Here is a 22,702-nt window from a genome sequence, read left to right as displayed (position 1 = left end):
GGGAGACAGGCAGACAAGAATCTCTTCCAAGAGGCCTTCTGTCACTAAACCCCCCTTTCCTTTTCTCCCACTCCCTTCTGCATCGCCCTGACTTGCTCCCTTTGCTCATCCCCCGTCCGCCCTCCCAGCCCCACAGCACCTATGTTCATGTCTGTTACGTTAATGTCTGCCTCCCCCTCTCTAGACTGTAAGCTCGATGTGGGCAGTGAATGTGTCTGTTCATTGTATTGTACTCTCCCAAGTGCTTAGTACAGTGCTCTGCACAAAGTAAGCGCTCAATAAATTTGAATGAATGAATGCATGGAAGACGGTAGACACATTCCTTGCCCATGGTGAGCTTACAGTCTAAAAGGGGAGACAGACATTAATATAAATAAAAAAATTACAGAGAAGTACATAAGTGCTCTGGGGCTGAAGGAAGGGTGAATTGTTTTCACAGTTGAGGAAATGAGGGCTTATTCAGGGAAGGCCTTTTAAAGCAGGGAGAGTGGTCTTTCGGATATGAAGAAGAAGGGAGTTCCAGGCCAGGGGCAGGACATAAACGAGAGGTTGACAGCTTGATAGATGACATCCAAGTGCAATGAATAGGTTGGCGTCAGGAGTGAAGTGTGTGGGCTAGGTTGCAGTAGGAGAGCAGAGAGGCAAGGTAAGAGGGGGCAAGGTGATTGAATGAGTGCTTAAAGCCAATAGTAAGGAGTTTGCGTTTGATGCAGAGGTGGATGGACAACTACTGGAGGTTCTTGAAGATTGACTCAAAACAAGAACATACGAAATGCCAATCTTCTTTAAGTTCCTTTCATCAAAATACCTTTTGTCTTCGTCTTGTCGAGAAAGTATGCTATAAAAGAGGGAGAAAAATCCAATCATGTTTTTAGTTTGATTCCTGTTAAGACACTGAAGTTAGAGCAGAGATATGAACAACAGTTCTAGGAGGAAACTGACTTCATTTCTTAATTATCTGTGGGCCCTCAGTGAGAGAGAGGTGGAGTTGGTGATGGGAGCGGGGAAGAAGATGCTCTTTCGGACCGTAGCTCCATCTGGCCTATGGCTGCCTCACCCTCACCTTGTCTTGTCTCGTCTTGCCTTATGCTGTGGAGCCCGTCTCCGAACCATAGCAACACTATGGACACATCTCTCCCAGAGCGCCCCACCTCCATCCGCAATCGTTCCGGTAGTGTGTTCACAGAGTTTTCTTGGTAAAAATTCAGAAGCGGTTTCCATCGCCTCTCTCCACGCAGTAAACTTGAGTCTCCACCCTTGACTCTCTCCCAAGCCACTGCTGCCCAGCACAGGTGAGTTTTGACTTGTAGCAGATTGCCTTCCATTCGCTAGCCACTGCCCAAGCTAGGAATGGAACGGATATGCCTCTGCTTGACTCTCCCTCCCTTAGTCAAGACTGGTAGAGTACTGGAAACTCTCAGGTGCGACCCTGAGAGGTGTACCTCACCTTAGAGTTCTTTTAAACTCAATTCTTTCTCAGCAAAACTGAATTAGAATGAGAGGGAGCTCCCCATTCATAATGGCACTGAGTTAATGCCTAATTAAAATGCCTGGCATTTTTCTAACATAACATATAATCTTTCTAATATAGCTAAGTACCAATTTTCAAGATAACATGTGTCCATCTGTATTTTGTTTGCACATTAAGGGATAACAACCAGTTAGTCATTTAGAGACAAAAGAGAAATAACTGAATAGTAATCACGTTAGTAATAGCATACCAATCATGTTGTTCATCTCCAAGGCATTTTATACCCCAGGATTCAGTAATTAATATTAACAGTTGAGCAAGGTTATCCAAAGTGTGAGGAGTCTTCAAACCGCATTTAAAATATCAGCCAGGCTGGTTTTAGGCTGTTAGATCAAGACAGCGCCACACGGAATCTATCTTCTGTCGTGATTACGGTTGAACTTTTTAACATCTATAAATCTTAGACTCTGAAAATCTTATTTGGAGACATCACTGAATGACTAAAATGTCTCACATCTTGGCCTCTAGAGGTCACAAATGCAACAGAATCTGGTTCTTTTGAAGCCTGATTTTTAGACAGATCGCAAAACCACTCTGGTTCCGATGAATGTGTGTGCGTCGTAATTCTTGGGATCGTAGGTTCAGACTAAAGGACTGCACTGAAAAACTGTTTTCCTGAAAATTCCAACTCTTGAATTTAACAAACATTAGCAGGGTGTTCATGGTCATTAAATAATTCCTTAGAGACGAGGAAGAAATAATAGAAAGATAATTCCTGCAATCCATGCAAATTGTTGGTTAAAGAGAAAGCGATCCCACAGTTTTCTGAGAAAAAGTTAGAGTGATATGGTATTCATTTTCAAATTTGGACTAGACATTAATATGCTCTCTCTCAATTTTGACAAGCAACCAAGCTGTCTATAAATTTGAATGCAAAAGTTGATTTGGAAAAAGGCACGTAATTTACACACACACACACAAAGTCTATTTATTTTCTATGATGAAGAGCAATGGAAGGCTGTAAAACATTTTGAAATGTCATATATCAACAAATGCTTAATAAGAGATTTAGCTGGGGTGTTTAGGATCCTCTGTCAAATTTAGTTTTTTCTCACTCATTCCTGAAAATGAAGAGTAAGAATTGTAAGAATTCCTCTCCATGCAGACATTCGCTACAGATCATTTCGACTCTCCTTGGCTACCAAACCTCAAATCACCTCTGATTTTCATGCCTCCCCTTCTCCATTTTCCTACTCTGATATTTCCACTGCAAGCCTTCCGAGACCTTTTTTTTCCCAGCACCTCTTTGACTCCAACATCTGCCCTCTGCTTGGGAAATATTAGATACCTTACATTTTAGAATGGATTATTCCCATGATATCTGCCCCCTGTGTGTGAGTGATGAAGGGAGAGGGCTTGAAGCATGGCTCTGAGGTGGAAACCAATATTTCTCACTGTTTCAGTGTACATGAAAGATGAGGGGCGAAAAAAAGGCTAAGAATGGCAAGGTGAGTAGTTTTCGATTTTGTCAAAGTTGAATTAGTTAAGTTTAAGTTTACCTACAGTCGAGTATATAAGAAATACAGGCACCGGGTGGTTAGTAATAAGAAGAGCAATAGAATTTATTGAGCTCCACTGAATCTAATGCTCTCTGTTAAGTGTTCAGGAAAGTTAAAAGAGAGCACAAGATACGTTTCCTGTCCAGAAGAAGCCTTCACACTGAGGGAGGGGTACAAAAAATATTTACAAATAATGGAATAACCTGATTACCTTGTTTTCACCCTAGCACTTAGAACAATGCTTTGCACATAGTAAGTGCTTAAAAAATACCATTATTATTATTAACGGAATCAATCAATCAGAGAAGCAGCATGGCCTAGGGATAGAGCGCAGGCCTGGGAGTCAGGAGGATCTGGGTTCTAATCCTGGCTCTGCCACATGTCTGCTGTGTGACCTCGGACACTTCACTTCTCTGTGCCTCAGTTACTTCATCTGTAAACAGTGCTTGGCACATAGTAAGAGCTTAACAAATACCATCATCATCATTAGCTTGTACCTACCCCAGCGCTTAGTACAGTGTCTGGCACATAGTAAGCATTTAACAAATACCATAAAATGATGCTGATGATAATAACAATAGGAGATTGACTAAATTCCAGAACTTCATTGTCTGGATTGATCTTATTCATGTTCATTTGCTATTGGGCAGGGTGGATAGAGCACAGTCTTGGGAGTCAGAAGGTTATGAGTTCTAATCCCGGCTCCACCACTTCATTCATTAAATCATATTTATTGAGCATTTACTGTGTGCAGAGCACTGTACTAAGCGCACAGCAAAGTACAATATGGCTATAAAGAGAGAAGTGAAGGTCAAGGTCCAAGGTCACCCAGCCGACAAGTGACAAATGCAGGATTAGAATTCAGGTCCTTCTGACTCCCAGGTCTCTACTCTATGTACTAGGCCATGTTGCTGCTTTTTCTTCTGAGATAGGCTTTATTCTTCATTCTATCAGACCACCAGGGCTCGCCAAAGCCAATCAATCGTATTTAATGAGCCCTTATCGTATGTAGAAAACTGTACAAAATGTGGAGGAGAGTACAATATACCACAATTGGTAGGCAAGATCCCTGCCAACAAGAAGCTGACAGTCTAGAGGGAGAGAGAGGCATTAAAATAAATTACAGATAGGGGAAATTGTAGAGTGAGTAGGTTGGCATTAGAAGAACAAAGTGGGTGACCTGGGTTGTAGTAAGAGATCGGTGAGGTAAGGTATGATGGGGAGAGCTGATTGAGTGCTTTAAGGCTGATGGTAGCTTGTTGTGGGCAGAAATGTGTCTACTGTTATATTGTTCTCTCCCAAGCGCTTAGTACAGTGCTTTGCACACATTAAGTGCTCAATAAATAATGATTGAATGAATGATGGTAAGGAGCTTCTGTTCTGGATGAATACCTAGTGGAGGTTTTTCGAGAAGTGGGGAGACATGGACTGAACTTTTATTTTTAAAAAAAAGGACCTGGGAAGCAGAGTGAAGGAAGGACTGGAAGAGGGAGAGCCAGGAGGCAGGGAAATCAGGGAGATTTTGAGAGGAGATGGAAGATTACCTCTTGAAACTGTTGGCAAAGATGGGAGAGTCAAACAGTGAGCAGGAGGAAGGTGAGGCTGGAGAGAACTAGGGAGATTTTAAGTATATCATATCTGATGGTTTCAACTTCAAAAATGAAGTACGTGGCCAGGTCACTAGGGGCAAGATGGGGAAGAGGTAATGCAGGTGGTTAGAGTAGGGAGTTAAACATCTGAAATAGCTCTTGCGGCGGTGATCATGAGGGTCATTAAGGATGGAGAAATGTTGTCAGGCAGAGAAAAAGGTAGAATTAGAGGTAGGGATGAGCTTGAGGTAGAGAAGTCTGATGGGATGTCTTGATTTCCACCCTGCAGTTGGTCACAGGAGTGGAGGAAACATACTCTGGAGGTGATCCAGGACTGCCGGGGAGTGGTAGGAGATCAACAGCAGGACAGTGGAGAGAAGGAGTTGAGCTTGGGGGAAAGGACAATGTTGAGACTGTGGATTTGTGTGTCAAGAGAAGGAAAATGGGGTATTAGGGACCAAATGGGGCGTAATCACTTTGGACAATTAGAGGGGGTCGAGAGATTGGAAGTCTCTGTGAGGGAACCAGACAGAATTTTTGGGCGGGGGGTGAAAGGGAGAGAAGGGAGGTGAGGAGGTTGTGGTCAGGGAGTGGAATTTCAGAGTTGGTGAGGGTAGAAATTGTACAGTGATTAGAGGTAATGAGATTGAGCCTGGGTCGATTTGGTGAACAGGTGAGGTGGAATGGAGCAGGAGGTCGATGGAGTTGAGGAGTGAGAGGAAGCAGATAGGGGAAAGGCCATCGGAATCATCTATTTGGCTATTGAATCCACATCTTTTTTGAAAGAGCATGGGCCTGGGAGTCGGAGGAACTGGGTTCTAATTCTGGCTCTGACGCTTGCTTGCTGGGTGACCTCGGGCAAGTCACTTCGCTTCTCTGCCTCAGTTTCCTCCACTGAAAAATTGCACTTAAATACCTATTCTCTCTTTTACTTAATTTTTTAAATAGTATTTGTTGAGTGCTTACTATATTAAAGGCACTTTACTCAGCACTGGGGTAGATACAAGTTAGGATGGACACAGTCCATACTCCACTTGGGGTTCACAGTCTCAATTCGCTTTTTAAACACTGCTACTTAGATTGTGAGCCCCAGGTGGGACAGGGGCTGCATCCAATGTGATTAACTTGTATCTACCCCAGCACATAGAACATTGCTTGATAAGTAGTAAACACTTTACAGATATCCTCTGTCCTCTCACCTAAAACTTGTCTTCCCTCTGAATTTCCTATCACTGTAGACAACACCACCCACCCTCCCTGTCTCAGAAGCCCCAACCCTTGGAATTATCCTCTACTCATCTTTCTCATTCAACACATATATTCAGTCTGTCACCAAATCCCGGCAGTTCCACCTTGACATTAGTAAAATTCCCTTCCCTCTCCATCCAAACTGCTACTAACTGATCCAAACACTTATCCTATCCCACCTTGACTACTGTATTTGTCTCCCTGCTGAGCTCTCTGCCATCAGAGGACCTGAATTCTAATCCTGACTCTGCTGCTTGTCTGCTGTGTGACCTTGGGCAAGTTGCACTTCTCTGTGCCTCAGTTACCTCATCTATAAAATTGGAATTAAAGCTGTGAGCCCTTTGTGAGACAAGGACTGTGCCTAATCTGATTATCTTGTATCTACCCCGGTGTTTAGTGGAGTGCCTGACAGATAATAAGCACTTAATAAATACCATGAAAAAACCCCAAACAAAAAAAAAAAACCCACCCTTTCTCTTTTTAGCAGTGGACCTGCTCTTAATTTAGAGTCCTAGACCAGTTCCTCAAATGGCAACTGTATTGACATACTTAACATCAAATGGCAAAATAGGATAACAAAGTCCTAGACCACACACAACCCATCAGCATCACAGCAATAGTTGGAAGATCACAGCTTCGCTGGGAGAGACAAGTGAGGAGATGGGCCCACAGCAGGATGCCCGAACAGCTGCTCTTTGTGGCATTCAGATGGGGAAACCATAAACAGATTGAACAGAAGAAACATTTTAAAGATCTTTTGAAGAGAAATCTTAAATAATGTAGCAGAGCCAAGGATAGTTGGAAGGCAGAAGCAACAATTGTTCAGCTGGCATTTAGGCATTAGAAAAGGGGTAACTCAGAACAGTGGCTTTGAGAAGATAGGACCACACAAAAATGGTGAAACTAAAATGGTGTCAAGGATTGTGGGAAGCAAAGCCATCAGTTCGGAAAGAAAGCTTGATACCCAGTGCTCTGCATACTAAGAGCTCAAAAACTGCCATTTATTAATTTACAAGCACAGGAAAGACATGGGTTTAATCAGTCATACATGCCCCCCTTGACAATTTCAGTCAGCAGCCCCATCTTTAAATCTAAAGGACTCAAAATGTATACACATACACTTTCCCCAAACACCCACACCAACACCCACACCAAATTATGTGAGACGTTATAGAGAGCTCTTCTGTAGATATTTATATTTCACAAAGTTCTTTTTTTTTCTTTGATAGGTTCCTCTCCAAAGCCTAAGAAAGGTTGGACAATTTTCCCTCTTTTTTTTTTTTCCCCCTCACAAGAAGACATTGAGGAAGGTTACTAACCGGCACTTCAAATCTGGCTAGTTCTTAGTCATAAAAAGAATTATTGTTGAAATTTTGTATAGCTGGGGAAACAAAATTTTGCTTTTAATGCATGTCACTTTCTTGAAATGAGTCTAATTTTTTCTTCTTCCTTGTCTGTCTTCATTCTAAACAAAAACTATACCAATTTTTCAGCCTCATATTCTCATTGCATTATGCAAGTAGTAGTTTTGCTTGCCAAACTAATTATTTATATTGCATCAAAATCTAATAGTCAAGCCAAATTCATTAGAGCATTTCCACTGCCAAACTTGTGCTTTTTATTTTTTCCACACGATTGAAGAATTCATATAAACTATTTAATGACCTGGAACCACTTAGTTGGCCATATGCAGTATCCCACTGGTCTTATTTACTGTTTCAAAGGCAAGAAAAAGCCAAATACTCCAATGGGGAAGATAATGATTACTTACACATTGAGCAAGATTTACTTAAAGATTTATATGCTTATGCCTAACACCTAGGAGAATAAAATATGGCTAAAAGAAATGAGTGGGATTAGAGTATTTGTTATAGGTGGCAAGATAACTTTCAGTGCCTTATCCTTGACTTGAACAATCATGCCAACCAGATCTCGTCACTAATAGAACAAAAATGTAAAAACAATGGCTATCAACCAAAATGAAGTCTTTTTTAGTTAGTGCATGGGACTACCAAGCTGTTACATAATTTTACTTAATATAGAAGTCATAAGATGGAGTTTCTATTTTATTCATTTGTTTCATTTATCTGGTGGACACCAAGCATAAATGATATCTGATAAGTTCATTCATTTCTTTTTCACGTTTTAATGCATTGTATAAGCAGTTATCGTTCTGTCTTTCTCATGCTGGAAGCAAAAGAGATAGAAATGTCTATATACACCCTATTTCTCTACTTTGCATGTCACCCTAAAAAAGAGATTTTTCTGTATAAAGGCAGTGTAAAAAGAGAAAGGAGGAAGGGAAAGGGTAGAGATAAGGATAAAGAGAGGAAGGGAAAGAGAAGGAGGAAAAGAGGGAAAATGAGAGGAGGAAGGGTAAAAATGGAAGGAGTTGAAGGGGAATGGGGAAAAAAAAAGAAAATAGGAGGAAAGAGGGGAAAGGGAAAGAGGAGGGGGAGGATGAGAGGAAGGGATGGGAATGGGAGGTGAAAAGACTAGGGGAAGGATTTACCTCCACTGTTGGAGAATCTTTCATTTATTCATCCATTCAGTCGTATTTATTGAGCACTTGCTGTGTGCAGAACACCATACTAAATGCTTGGGAGAGTACAGGACAACAAACAGGCACAATTCTGGCCCACAGTGAACTTAGAGGGGGAGAGACAGACATTAATATAAATAAATTACAGATATGTACGTAAGTGCTTTGGGGCTGGGAGAGGGCATGAATGAAAGGAGCAGGTCAGGGTGACACAGAAGGAAGAGGGAGAAGAGGAAAGGAGTACTTAGGGAAGGCCTCTTGGAGAAGATGTGCCTTCAGTAATGCTTTGAAGCAGGCGAGAGTATTTGTCCACTGGATTTGAAGAGGGAGGACATTGTAGGACATGGGTGAGAGGTCAGAGGCGAGATAGAGGAGACGGAGGTACAGTGAGAAGGTTAGCATTAGAGGAGCGAAGCGTGTGGGCTGGGATGTAGAAAGAGAGTAGGAGAGAATGTGCCCATCTCTGCCTGCCAAAACTATCCCCTGCTATTTTTAGCCACCCTCTCCTTCCCCACCTCCTCAGTATAAGAAAGGTATCAGTGACCAGTGGTGACAGTCAGGAGTCTCCCAGGATGGGGAATAGTTACTCAAACTGAACAATGCTATTTTTCCAGTTGAACTGGAAAGAAACTCAGCTTGATGGGAATCACATCACAAAAGACAGTTCAGTCTGGGGGCAGCGGTGCTGATCCTAGTATCAAAATTGAACCATTATAATAAAAATTGTTGCCTTGTGCTTTTGGATCCCTTCACCACAGCTGAGCATAACTGCCTCCTTCCCTTCGGCCACCCAGGTCTGGGTTCCCAGCATGTCCCGGGCCCGCCAGGATGGGGATAAGACTGTTTCTGTGCGCCCTTAGATCCCTCCATCACCACTGAGAAAAGCACTGTGCTGCTTTTATTTTCTTCACGTTACAGGCTCATGGACTGGGCTGGGGAGAAAAGCTACCACTGCTCACTGTAGGCAGCCCCATTTTTCCCTGGGAACAGACACTGGTTCTCCTCTGCTCTATTGAGGAGATGACTCCATCCTGCCTTACCTTCCACCACCTCGATGGAAAAGCAAAAAATACCCACAGTATAAGATCTCCATAAAACTTGGGGGGGCTGGGCCTTGGACAAGGAGTCCCACTTCGACAAGGCAAGGCCTTGGACAATATGAGACAAGGAGTCTGATATTCTGTTCCTCCAGCCACTTTACCCTGCTGATTTTTGGGGGTTTTTTCCATATATTTGTCTTTTGGGTTTTAATATTTCTCCATTCCTCTTGCCTGACTCAGGTCCTTTCTCCCTACTTATACTCTTAAATTATACTCTCCTGGGGAAGAGACAAGCTAATCAGTTCAGAAATTGTTCCACATGAGGGTCAAGGTCTAAATAGGAGGGAGAAAGAGAACTGAACTTTCAGTGCCTCAGTTTCTCATTTGTAAAACGGGAAGTTGTGGCGACCGAGGTCACGCAGCAGGCAGGCAGCGGGTCTAATATTAGAACCCAGGGTGTCTGACATCCAGACCCGTACTCTTTCCACTGGGCAACATTGCTTTTGTTTTTGTTTATTTTATTTACATATTTATCTGTACATTCAGTTAATCTTCCAGCTGTTTTGTTCTGATGTGTTTGTTTCCTGATTTACTCTTGTTCTTCCTCCTGGTTTCACTATCTGAAAATCATTTTTGTCTCTCTTCCCCATTAATTCATAAGTTTCTTGAAGGTTCTGTGCTCCTTTCTACTGCTATATTCTCCGATTGCTTAGTACAGTCCATAACAGGCACAACAAATACCATGGATTGATTGAGTAAACTTTCTAATTACTGTTTACTGTGTCTTTTGGAATGAATGCATATAGGTAAAGTTTTGCTTACCACAGTCTATAAACATTTAGTCTTTTTCATATTGTCTTCTAGGCTGAATATTGAGACCTTTAATACTATTATTCACCCAGTAATATTTATTAAGCACCTTCTGTGCGCAAATAACTGAAATCTTGGGGAAAGATACGTGAATGAAAATTATATATGGTCCCTGGATGTCAAGAGACTTACAACCTAAGAATAAGGTAGGAAAAAGGAGGTTGAGGGCAGGCGTATAAGGAAAGATGAATCAATAAAAATAAAATGTAACAGATAAGAATATAAATATAGTGAGCAATAGAGCACTGGGATTTCATGGCTCAGACGCCAAAACGAATAGCCACAAACACAGTCATAACCAACCCAACACTTTAAAGGTTAAGCAGCCTCTGGCTGCTGCTCTATCGTCACCATTGTGGGCTGGAGGAGAGGCTGAGGGAAGATTTCATGGCCTAGAGGCTCGGCAGCCTGGCTCCTCCTGGGCAGGAGAGTCAAGCTGTCCAGTTGGAAAGGATCTGGCCGAGGTCTACCACCCTCCCGGTCCCACCTCCGACTTCTTCAACCACCTTGACCCCTTTCTCACCTTCCTTCTCTCCTTCTCTCTGCCCACTCTGATCCTTGGAGATTTCAACATCCATACGGATGTACCCGACGACTCCTCTGCCGCCCGCCCGCTACCCCTCCTCGACTCTGCCGACCTCCTCCTCCACCATACCGCGCCCACTCACCGACTCGGTCACACCCTCGATCTCGTCATCTCCTACCGCTGCACTATCTCCTCCCTCACCGACTCTGAAATCCCTCTCTCTGACCATAACCTTCTCACCTGCCTCATCTCTCACACTCCCTCCCCCTGCAAATCTTCGCTACTGCCCCACAGAGACCTCCGCTCTCTCGATCCCATCCGTCTTTCCAATAGCATCTCTCCTCACCTTGCCGCCCTGTCCTCTCTTCCCACTCTCGACGAGCGGGTCTCCGCTCTCAACTCCACCCTCTCTACTCATCTCGACTCTCTCGCCCCCCTTTCCCTCCGCCGCTCTCGCTCCACTAACCCACGGCCCCGGATCACCTCCTCCGTCCGCCTCCTACGCTCCTATGCTCGAGCTGCTGAGCGCTGCTGGCGAAAGTCCAAGCACCGAGCCGACCTCACACACTTCAAATTTATCCGTTCCTGCCTTAACTCTGCCCTCTCCTCCGCCAGGCAAAGCTTCTTCTCCTCCCTCATCGACACCCATGCCCGTCACCCCCGCCGACTGTTCCGGACCTTTAACTCTCTCCTTAGGCCCCCTGTTCCTCCCCCTCCCCCATCTCTCACCCCCAATGATCTAGCCACCTATTTCCTCACGAAAATCAACACGATCAGGTCTGAGCTCCCCAGAGTCACCCCTCCGCCTCTCCCCTCCCCCCCACCGACCCCCTCCCCTACTTTCCCATCCTTCCCCGCAGTATCCTCAGAGGAGATCTCCTCCCTCCTCGCAAGTGCCACCCCCTCCACCTGCGCCTCGGACCCCATTCCCTCTCACCTTCTTAAAACCATCACCCCTGCCCTCCTCCCTTCCTTAACTTCTATTTTTAACCACTCAATCTCCAAGGGCTCCTTCCCCTCTGCCTTCAAACATGCCCACGTCTCCCCCATCCTAAAAAAACCCGCTCTTGACCCCACTTCCCCCTCCAGTTATCGTCCTATCTCCCTACTACCCTTCCTTTCCAAAATCCTAGAACGAGTCGTCTACAATCGATGCCTAGAATTCCTTAACTCCCATTCTCTCCTAGACCCCCTCCGATCTGGCTTCCGTCCCCTCCACTCTACCGAGACTGCTCTCTCTAAGGTCACCCGTGACCTCCTTCTTGCCAAATCCAATGGCTCCTACTCCATTCTGATCCTCCTTGACCTCTCTGCTGCCTTTGACACTGTCGACCATCCCCTCCTCCTCCATACCTTATCTCACCTTGGCTTCACGGACTCTGTCCTCTCCCGGTTCTCCTCTTACCTCTCTGGCCGATCATTCTCGGTCTCCTACGCTGGAGCCTCCTCCCCCTCCCATCCTTTAACTGTTGGAGTTCCTCAAGGGTCAGTTCTTGGCCCTCTTCTGTTCTCCATTTACACTCACTCCCTCGGTGAACTCATCCGCTCTCACGGCTTTGACTACCATCTCTACGCAGATGACACGCAGATCTACATCTCCGCCCCTGTCCTCTCCCCCTCCCTTCGGGCTCGCATCTCCTCCTGCCTCCGGGACGTCTCCACCTGGATGTCGGCCCGCCACCTAAAACTCAACATGAGCAAGACTGAGCTCCTCATCTTCCCGCCCAAACCCGGTCCGCTCCCAGACTTCTCTATCACCGTGGATGGCACGACCATCCTTCCCGTCCCGCAGGCCCACAATCTCGGTGTCATCCTTGACTCGTCTCTCTCGTTCACCCCACACATCCTATCCGTTACCGAGACCTGCCGGTTTCACCTCTACAATATCGCCAAGATCCGCCCTTTCCTCTCCACCCAAACGGCTACCTTACTATTACGGGCTCTCGTTATATCCCGGCTAGACTACCGTGTCAGCCTTCTCTCTGACCTCCCTTCCTCATCTCTCTCCCCGCTCCGGTCTATTCTTCACTCCGCTGTCCGGCTCATCTTCCCGCAGAAACGATCTGGGCATGTCACTCCCCTTCTTAAACAACTCCAGTGGTTGCCTATCGACCTCCGCTCCAAACAAAAACTCCTCACTCTAGGCTTCGAGGCTCTCCATCACCTTGCCCCTTCCTACCTCTCCTCCCTTCTCTCTTTCTACCGCCCACCCCGCACGCTCCGCTCCTCCGCCGCCCACCTCCTCGCCGTCCCTCGGTCTCGCCTATCCCGCCGTCGACCCCCGGGTCACGTCCTCCCGCGGTCCCGGAACGCCCTCCCTCCTCACCTCTGCCAAACTGATTCTCTTTCCCTCTTCAAAACCTTACTTAAAAATCACCTCCTCCAAGAGGCGTTCCCAGACTGAGCTCCTCTTCCCCCTCTACTCCCTCTGCCATCCCCCCTTTACCTCTCCGCAGCTAAAGCCTCATTTTCCCCTTTTCCCTCTGCTCCTCCACCTCTCCCTTCCCATCCCCACAGCACTGTACTCGTCCGCTCGACTGTATATATTTTCGTTACCCTATTTATTTTGTTAATGAATTGTACATCGCCTTGATTCTATTTAGTTGCCACTGTTTTTACGAGATGTTCTTCCCCTTGACGCTGTTTAGTGCCATTGTTCTTGTCTGTCCGTCTCCCCCGATTAGACTGTAAGCCCGTCAAATGGCAGGGACCATCTCTATCTGTTGCCGACTTGTTCATCCCAAGCGCTTAGTACAGTGCTCTGCACAGAGTAAGCGCTCAATAAATACTATTGAATGAATGAATGAATGAATGAATGAATGAATGAATGAATGAATGACTCAAAACTGCTATTATCTCTTCACTTTTTCTGGCTGGAGAAAGGGGCCGATGGGAGGTGACACTATTTCAGATGATTAAATGTCTTGGTGGTAATGATCACCTAACAACCTTGGAGATGGCACTTGCTTATATTAATAATGATAAATGTGATTTCTGTTAAGCACTTAGTATATACCAAGCACTCTACTAAGCTTCCGAATCTTTCTAAGTTCTCTCCCACTTGTTGCTCTTTAGGCTGGTTGTCTCTGTCCTACAGTTTTACCCTGGCAGCCACTACTCTGCCATTTAAGGTCCTATATTGTTTGAGGTCTTGTTTCACACTGCCTTCAAAATGTTTGTTCTGCCCTCCAGATTTGTTTGTGCCCATTTCAATTAATTCACTACGTAGCCGCTGTTTAGGTGTGCTGCTCTCATCAAATAATCTTTCAACAGCACTGATCGAGTATCTGTGGTGTGCAGAGCACTCTTCTATGCACTTAGTGTACACGCATTAATAGTATTTTTGAGGCCTTTCTGTGGACAGAACACTCTACTAAGCGCTGGGAAAGGGTACGCAGCTGGGAATTAGACTCCAACTCTGTCTCTCGGGAGGGTCACAGTCTAGGAATAGAAATAGTACACATACTGTGTCTATTAGGCAGCATTAGTAGACATAATCCCTGTACTGAAAGAGCGTACAATCTTGGGAGCAGACAGATACTTCAGTATATTACAAATTAGAGGGAGTGAAATAAGTGCTTCGGTGAGGAAGAAGTACTGAAGGGACAGCTGGAGAGATTAGAAAGTAGTTAAGGAAGTCCTCCTGGAAGAGGTGTGCTTTAGAAGGGCTTTGAAGATGGGGAGAGGTATGGTTCACAGGATATTAAGTGGGAGAGAATTCGAGGTGGGGCGGGGAGGGAAGGTTTAAGTAAGAGGTTAGTGGTAGGAAAGAGGAGAATGAGGCACAGTCCGCAGGTTAGTATGGGGAGAAAGAGATTGTGAGCTGGGGTGTAGTGGGAGAGGAGAGTAGATGAGTGGGGAAAAAGAGAGCTGATTGAGTGCCTTATAACCAATAATGCCTCACCCCACGAGATTAAACGTTGCCTCTATGTTGTCACTACTGAAAATGAAATAATCTTCATTCAAAAAAATGGATAGCTGATGAGGTAATTCCCCTGTTTTTCACACACAGATTTGTTTCAAGCAGGAACTGACAGCTTGAAATTCTGGCCCCCCAAATTTTTAGAACTTGTCTTTCTCCCAGCTTCCCTCAATCCCCAATTATTAGGATTTTCTTACTTTGTCTTCTGACCCTCTAGCAAATCAATTAATGTACAATATTTATCAAACCCCTACTGTGTGCAGAGCAATGCACTAAGTAAGCAATTAGGAAAATATAGTAGAAGAAAACAAAACCATATCTGGCCACAAGGAATTTATACTCTAATGGAGAAGAAATTGAGAGACAGATTATTGCCAAATAGTGGAAGCAGCAGGAAGAACACAGAGACAGCTGATGTCAAGAGGCCAGAAACCTGAATAGATGCATAAATAAAGGAATTAAAAAGTAGAATATGATAATCAATAGGCACTTGGCTCCCCTCTTCCTTGGCAGTTAATGTTCAGACGAGCCTTGCATTAAGGGAAGTTTCCATTATATTAAGGTGTGCCCACATGAGCGCAACAATTTCTTCCATCTCAACACACTTTATTCAGCTAGCCTTGCACTGTCAGAAGAACATTCCCTAATTCCTTAATAATGTTCTCTCCAAAGGTAAAAGTAAATATCTATGTGTTATCTAAGAACTGAAGGGTGGTTGTCAGGAGGATATGACCTGAAATGGTGGACCTTAATTTGGGAAAGAAAGCTTCTTGGAGAAGATGGAGTTTCAGGAGGGCTCTGAAGAGCAGAAAGCTGTAGTTTGATAATTCTGAAATGGATATGCAGTCTCTTGGTTTCTTAGATCCAAGCAGCTATCTCCCACATCTTCCTGCTTTCATTCCTGTCTAAACCTCTAGAACGTGTCCTGTTCCTCCACTACATCCTTTTGACCCACTGCAGCCAGACCTTGCTTTCTCTCCACTGACATGGCACTCCTTTAAGTCATCAGCGAGCTCCTTGTAGTCCAGGACCATCACAGTGTGGTACTCCCTCTTACCATCCTTGACCTCTTATTCACTTTTGACTAGGCGGACTTCTTTTTCATTCTCCTCTATCTTCTCCTCCTCCTTCTCCAAACCCTCCCAGGCTTGGAATTAGCTGTTACAGTCCTAACTCGATGCTGTTCCCCTTTTGGACTGTAAGCTTCTTGAGGGCAGGAAACATGTCTACCATCTCTATTGTATTGTAGCGTCCTCAGCAGAGTTGGGGAACCGGTTCACCAACTCTATTATATTGAGAAGCAGCACGGCCTAGTGGCAAGAATAGGGGCTTGGGAGTCACAGGATGTGGGTTCTAATCCCGGCTCCGCCACTTGTGTGATCTTGGGCGAGTCACTTAACTTCTCTGTGCCTCAGTTATCTCATCTGTAAAATGGGGATTAAGACCATGAGCCCATGTGGGATAACCTGAGGACCCTGTGTCTACCCCAGTGCTTAGAAAAGTGCTTGGCACATAGTAAGCTCTTAACAAATACCGTCATGATTTTTATTATTGCTCTCTCAAGTGCTTTGTAGAGTGTCCAGTTAAGTGCTCAATAAATACAATTGGTTGATTAAGTACAGTGTTCTGGTCAATAAATACAATTGATATATTGACTTAGTACAGAGCTCTGCACAAAGTAAGTGCTCAATAAAATACAATTGATAGATTACCTGCTCTGTCAGTTTCATTTGCTAGCCCCTTTTTCTACCATTCAGACTCTCATGTAATGTGATTCCCCCCCAAAGTCTATCTGGGCTCTCTACTCTTCTCATTTCCCACTCACTCTTTTGGGGAGCTCATCTGCTCTCATGGCTTCAGCTACGTTCCCCATTTGGATGACTGTCAAATCTACCTTTCTGTCCTGGCCTCTTACCTACCCTGCAAAACCAAGCGGTATTTTCATTTTTGCCTCCCTCCTAGACTGTAAGCTTGTTGTGGGCAGGGAATGTGACTGTTCATTGTTGTATTGTGCTCTCCCAAACCCTTAGTTCAGTGTTCTGCACACAGTGAGCGCTCAATAAATACAACTGAAGGAATGAATGAATGAGTGTAAGCTCCTTATGGTTATGGATTGTGTCACTTGTCCATTTTGTCCTCGTTTAGGAAAGGCATGAATAAAGGCTGAAGGTGAAAGAAATGAGAGTGAAAGACAGAAAGAAGTCAGGAGAAGTGAACAAGGGAAGAACAGGTGAGGAGAGCAGATATGAGGGAAGAGGATTTTGCGGTTGAGAGCTTTGATGCCAGGGATCACAGATTTCTGCTCAGTGTGGAAGGAAATGGGAGTTTTGAGAAGTGGATAGAGATACGTGCCAGTTGAAGACTTGAGCAGATAATATAGGCAGTTGATAGAATAAACTGAAGAAGGGAGAGACTGAAGGCAGGAGACCAGTAAAAAGGCTAATGATGTCTTAAAGACTTTTTCCCCCTACACGGGATCTTCATACAATCCAATATTAGAAGGCTTTCATGGTTTCTGTTATTTCATCCACCACTCTTTCTTGTTCTGGTTTAGAGCTAGTATTCCTTGCTGAGTATACTGTTTGGGGAAAAATAAATTCCACCACTGCCTCAAAGAAGAGAATGTGTTTTTGGTCTCTGACCACTCTGCTCAACAAAATTTAAAGCACAGAGGAGCATTTCCTTGGGTAAAAAGCAAGTATAACAGTGCCAGGGTGACTTAGTTATATGTGGAAGACAATGCTAAAGTTAATAAGGTGACCATATGGGAGAGTTTGATTCAACCAATAAATTCAAATGATCTTTCAAAACACAAAATATATTTAGTCTTGCCAAGGACAAATGGTTGGCACTGAAATTCCTTTGTTCACTTAAGTCATTGATATGTTTAAAGAAAAAAAGGAAAATTCTCTGGCAGAAAATGGGGAAAGTTCCAGATGGTTTCTATCCGTTTTCTCATTGATTGTCTAATTAAAGTTCCCCTTTGTCATTAGAAAATTGAGATAGACTGTGGTTAACAAAGAATATTCTTTCAACTGCTTAGCTTAGGAGAAGATTTATTAATAGTGGAAACTTGGCAATTATTAGGTGAATTCAAATTGTGAAGGCCGTAACCCATCGCTCCAGTTAACCAGATAAAAATTGCTCAACTTTCAGTGTTATTTTGGCTGTGTACGGCTGGCATAATCAAACCTATTTGAAATTAGCCTGAACTTCCAACTCCCCCTTTCCAAAATGAATCAGCTTCCCCAAAGTCTGAACAAAACTGACATATTGGTACATATGAGGGCCAGTTATTAAGGAAAATATCAATAAACCAACAGCATATTATTACTGTAGTTCCTGTTTGGGCATTGTGGTGAATGGAAACATTGAATCTGGGGATCTGTTTGAATTACCATTTAAATCATTCTATAAAAATGATTTACTATGTAATATGTCCTATTTGAAGTATGTCTATAAGTTTTCCTCCTCATTTCTGACAGTACCCATCAACCATTAGAGAGCACTGTATTAAGGGCGTGGGAGAATATAGTAGAGTTGGCAGACACGATCCGTGCTCACAAGACAGGCTTAAAAATGAATTAAAGATGGTGGAAGGAGCAGAGTAGGAGCAACATGACCCAGTGGATAAAGCACAGGCCTGGGAGTCAGAAGGACCTGAGTTCTAATCCCGACTCCTATGTCCTTAGGCGAGTCACTGTGCCTCAGATGTCTCCTCTGTAAAATGGGGATTAAGACTGAGAGTCCCACGTGGGACACGGACTGTGTGTTCAACCTGATTACCTTCTATCTACACCAGTGCTTAGTGTCTGATACATAATAAGCGCTTAACATATGCCATTTAATAAAAAGGAGGTGCCCATATGTGCTGTAGGGGTGAGGTGACTATCAGAGTGCTTAGAGGGTACGGAGTTAAGTGCATCTTGTCTTATGCAGCCGAGTCAACCCTGACCCAGAGTGACGCCATGGACACATCTCTCCCAGAACGTCCCACCTCCATCTACGGTTGTTCTCGTAGTGTATCTGTAGAGTTTTCTTGCATCCTTCCACACAGTAAACTTGAGTTTCCACCCTCGACTCTCTCCCGTGCCGCCGCTGCCCAGCGTGGGAGAGTTTTGACTTGTAGCATATGGCCTTCCGCTGGCTAGCCACTGCCTAATCTAGGAATGGAACGGGTAGGCCTCTCCTTGACTCTCCCTCCCCTAGTAGAGACTGGTAGAGGACTGGAAACTCTCCAGGTGCCACCCTGAAAGGGGACTTATGTGTGTACATAATATAAAAGAGAAGGAGAATCAGGAGGGGAGATAAGTTAATCGGGGAAGGCCTCTTGAGGGAGTTGTACCTTCAGTAAGGCTTTGAAGGGGGAGAGAGTAACTGTCTGTCAGATTTGAGGAGGAAGGGCATTCCGGGCCAGAAGCAGGAGATAGGTGGTGAGATAGATGACACTGAGGTACAGTGAGAAGCCTAGCATTAGGAGAATGATGTGTGCAGGTTGGGTTGAGGAAGGAGAATGGTGAGGTGAGGCAGGAGGGGGCAAGGTGATTGAGTGTTTTAAAGGCAACGGTGAGGAGTTTTTGTTTTAATTCTGAGGTGGATGGGCAACCAGTGGAGTTTCTTGAGAAGTGGGGAAACACGACTAGATGATTATCACTGAGATTATCAATCTCGTGAACAGATTGATTAGCTGAAGCCCCGTGCTGAGCTCCTCCAAGAGATCGGACCAATTGTTTCAGGACGCTTGTACCTTGTCGAGGTGGAAATGTTTACTGACTGCAAATGCACTGGATACCCAGCTTCCAGATTCTTGATTTCAGTTTTGAGCTTTCATGAGGAGAATAAATCTCAGAGGCCAGGCTCACTTATTTGGTATCTTTCCATTACATCAGAATGGGAAATAGATCAGGCAGAATTCTATCAAAATAGACTTGAGCAACCACACATCTGTGAGGCTTTTGGTGAAGTTGTCTTAGACACCAAACATACCGTGCAATTCCTAGAGTTGGTGAGCCCCATGGGGGACATGGACTCGATCCAATCTGATGTGCTTGTATCCACTCCAAAGCTTAGAACAGTGCCTGACACAGAGCAAGAGCTAAACAAATCAAGCAAAGCAAATGAAGAAGAGAATGTCTTGCAGAGGAAATATTCCCAGTCGTAAAAAGTGGAGGGGCATCTTAATTATTTCCTGAGGGTGATTTTTCTCCTTATCTCCGATTATTGATAAGAGCAGCAGCAACTTTGAAATGTCTTAGCATCTGCTCAGTCCTCCATATCGTCATCATCTTCGTCACTGGTAATTATAGACAGCGTAGAGCACTACGGTAAGCATCTGGGGAATTAGAATAAAACAGTGGACACATTCCCTGCCCACAACAACCTTACAGTCTAAGGGTTAAGAACAAGGCCAGGCAGAGAACTCCACATTTTTGGAATAGGTCAGCAGGTCAGAGTTCATCAGGACTGTGACCTTTGCTTTTCTTTGTGATGCTGGCTGTTTCCCAGAACACTCAGCCAAGTTCATGTTGTCACATTATGACACATATTAATAATGGATGGTTTGCCGAGATCACTGAGGTGTTATCCTCGATAAACCTCCCTCTTGATAGCAATCATAATGATAACTATGATTTATACAATGATGATGATGGTGTTTGTTAAATGCTTACCGTACGCCAGCCGCTGTTCTAAACACCGGGGTGGATTCAAGAAAACCAGGTTGGACACAGTCCCTGTCCCACATGGGGCTCACAGTCTTAATTCCCATTTTACAGATGAGGTAACTGAGGCACAGAGAAGTGAAGTGATATACCCAAGGCCCCCCAGCAGAGAAGTGGCCGAGCAGGGGTTAGAACCCATGACCTTCTGACTTCCATGCCCGTGCTCTATCTACTATGCCATGCTGCTCCCTCTATCTGTAAGTGCTTACTATGTGTGAAGCCCTGTATTAAGCTCAGTACAGTTGGATCAGATGCTGGCTCACAGTCTAGAACAAATTGAGAAGAAGTGCCTTATCCCCATTTTTACAGAAGAGGACACTGAGGCACAAGTAAGTTAGGTGGTTTAATAGTAATGATAATGTTGGTATTTGTTAAGCGCTTATATGTGCAGAGCACTGTTTTAAACGCTGGCATAGATACAGGGTAATCAGATTGACCCAAGTGAGGTCACAGTTAATCCCCATTTTACAGATGAGAGAACTGAGGCCCAGAGAAATGAAGTGACTTACCCATTGTCACATAGCTGACGAGTGGCGGAGCCGAGATTAGAACCCATGATCTCTGACTCCTAAGCCCGGGCTCTTTCCACTGAGCCACGCTGCTTCTCCAAGGTCTCACAGCAGACAACGGCGGAGTGGGATTAGAACCCAGGTCTCCTGACTTCCAGTTTTGTGCTCTTTCCACTAGTCCCTGCTTCTTCTCAGTGAATGGATTTCTCTTCAATAATCCTGAAGGGCTATTTCTCAGCATCACTTTTCAATCAAAGTCTTCAGCCTCATGGAGAGATTAGGCTGAGTATCAAAGGGCCCATATATTGGAGGCTTATCAGGGAATGTGTCTACCGACTCTGTTACATTGTATTCCCACGAGTGCTTAGAACAGTGCTATGCGCACAGTAAGTGCTCACTAAACCTGATTGCTTGATTCTGAGTTCCCTCCCAAATTATGTTGGGTACATTACCAAGAAACAAGCAGTGCAATAATCAGGTACCTTCACATATCAACTCTAGAGAAGCAGTTTGGTCTAATGGAAAGAGCATGGGCCTGGGAGTCAGAGGACTCGGTTTCTAACCTCAGCTCCACCATGAACCTGCTGTGTGACCTTAGGCAAGTCACAGTTTCTCTGCACCTCAGTTCCCTCATCTGTAAAAGAGAGGTTCAGTGGCTCTTCTGTTATTAGCTCCTGTTGCCCTTTGGCTGTATAAAAGGAGGTTTCATTATTTTAATCGGCATATTCTCCTTTTTACTTTTGACTTGGGCCGACAGTAAATGCATTCTTTAGGACACTAAGGATTAGCGGTAAAATGATCTTCAGTCGCTTTCTTTTGAGAATTTCTCTCTCATAACTCGATGAAATGTATCATGCTTGGTATTTCCAAGCCTACTCTACAGTAATGGAGCACAGGCAGGAAATCAAGCTCATCAGTTTTAGTAATGCCCTGAATGGTCAGGGGACTCCTTACCCCTTTTCCCAGAAAACCATTTCAGAAACAAACTATTTTCTCCTGGGTCGAAATGAAAAACAGACACAACAAAGGCTTTAAATTGAGAAATAATAGATTCACTGGCATCAGGTACTAAAGGAATTGCACATTATTTAGACTTCACAAAAATTGGCTATTTTTATTTGTTACGGTCCAACGTTTCTCTGGAAATTATTGTTCCGTTAAACGATAAAACTACTAAGCAGTTTATTATTGTCAAACTCAGTCAAAATGGATATCTTTGATCTGGGGGTAGCTCTCTTTTGGGAGTTATCTGTGGCAAAAGTACATTGGAGAGTCTCACTGTTGCTCATCTCAGTAAATCAAGTTTACACTGGAGACTCTGAGGTTCCTCTGGAATTTTCCATTAATTTCTGCTTTTCTTACACTTTTTTTTCAGAGTGCTATTAACACTTTTAGATCCGATGCTAAAGACTTCATATGTACGTATATTTATATTTAGAAAACTCATTTATAGACAATGATCATTAAAGATCTCTTACCTGGTAAAATCTGTTTTCCTTCTAGATAAATTATCTTGGTATTCTGTCAATTGCTAGTCCTGTGAAAGTTTTAGATCTATCTATGTTTCCCTCTTCATCTGTGATGAGAAAATTCTGTCCTCTTTAGCAGTGCCATGGTGATGAGAGAGCAATCTTAGTTAGCTGAATCTCTTATTCGGTGCTTAGTAGGATCTCTGAATCCCATTCCAAGTGTTTGCAGTTTGCGAT

The 22,702-nt window shown here is 44.1% G+C and overlaps 1 long non-coding RNA gene and 1 other non-coding gene across 2 annotated transcripts; one reads left to right on the top strand and one right to left on the bottom strand.

Annotated features, from left to right (window-relative positions):
* Positions 1-1,302: 1,302 nt before the first annotated feature.
* On the bottom strand, positions 1,303-1,439 carry LOC114816850. The gene has a single exon (XR_003764655.1). It is a non-coding gene; the product is annotated as a small nucleolar RNA SNORA7 (small nucleolar RNA).
* Positions 1,440-2,928: 1,489 nt separating this feature from the next.
* Positions 2,929-7,352, top strand: LOC120638804. Its single transcript, XR_005660761.1, has 2 exons — positions 2,929-2,979; positions 7,097-7,352. It is a non-coding gene; the product is annotated as an uncharacterized LOC120638804 (long non-coding RNA).
* The last annotated feature ends 15,350 nt before the right edge of the window (positions 7,353-22,702 follow it).

The sequence above is a fragment of the Ornithorhynchus anatinus genome, chromosome 14, assembly GCF_004115215.2.
Source record: "Ornithorhynchus anatinus isolate Pmale09 chromosome 14, mOrnAna1.pri.v4, whole genome shotgun sequence".
NCBI lineage: Eukaryota > Metazoa > Chordata > Mammalia > Monotremata > Ornithorhynchidae > Ornithorhynchus > Ornithorhynchus anatinus.
The sequence above is the reverse complement of the archived record's forward strand: the minus strand, read 5'-3'. Positions and strand labels throughout refer to the sequence as shown.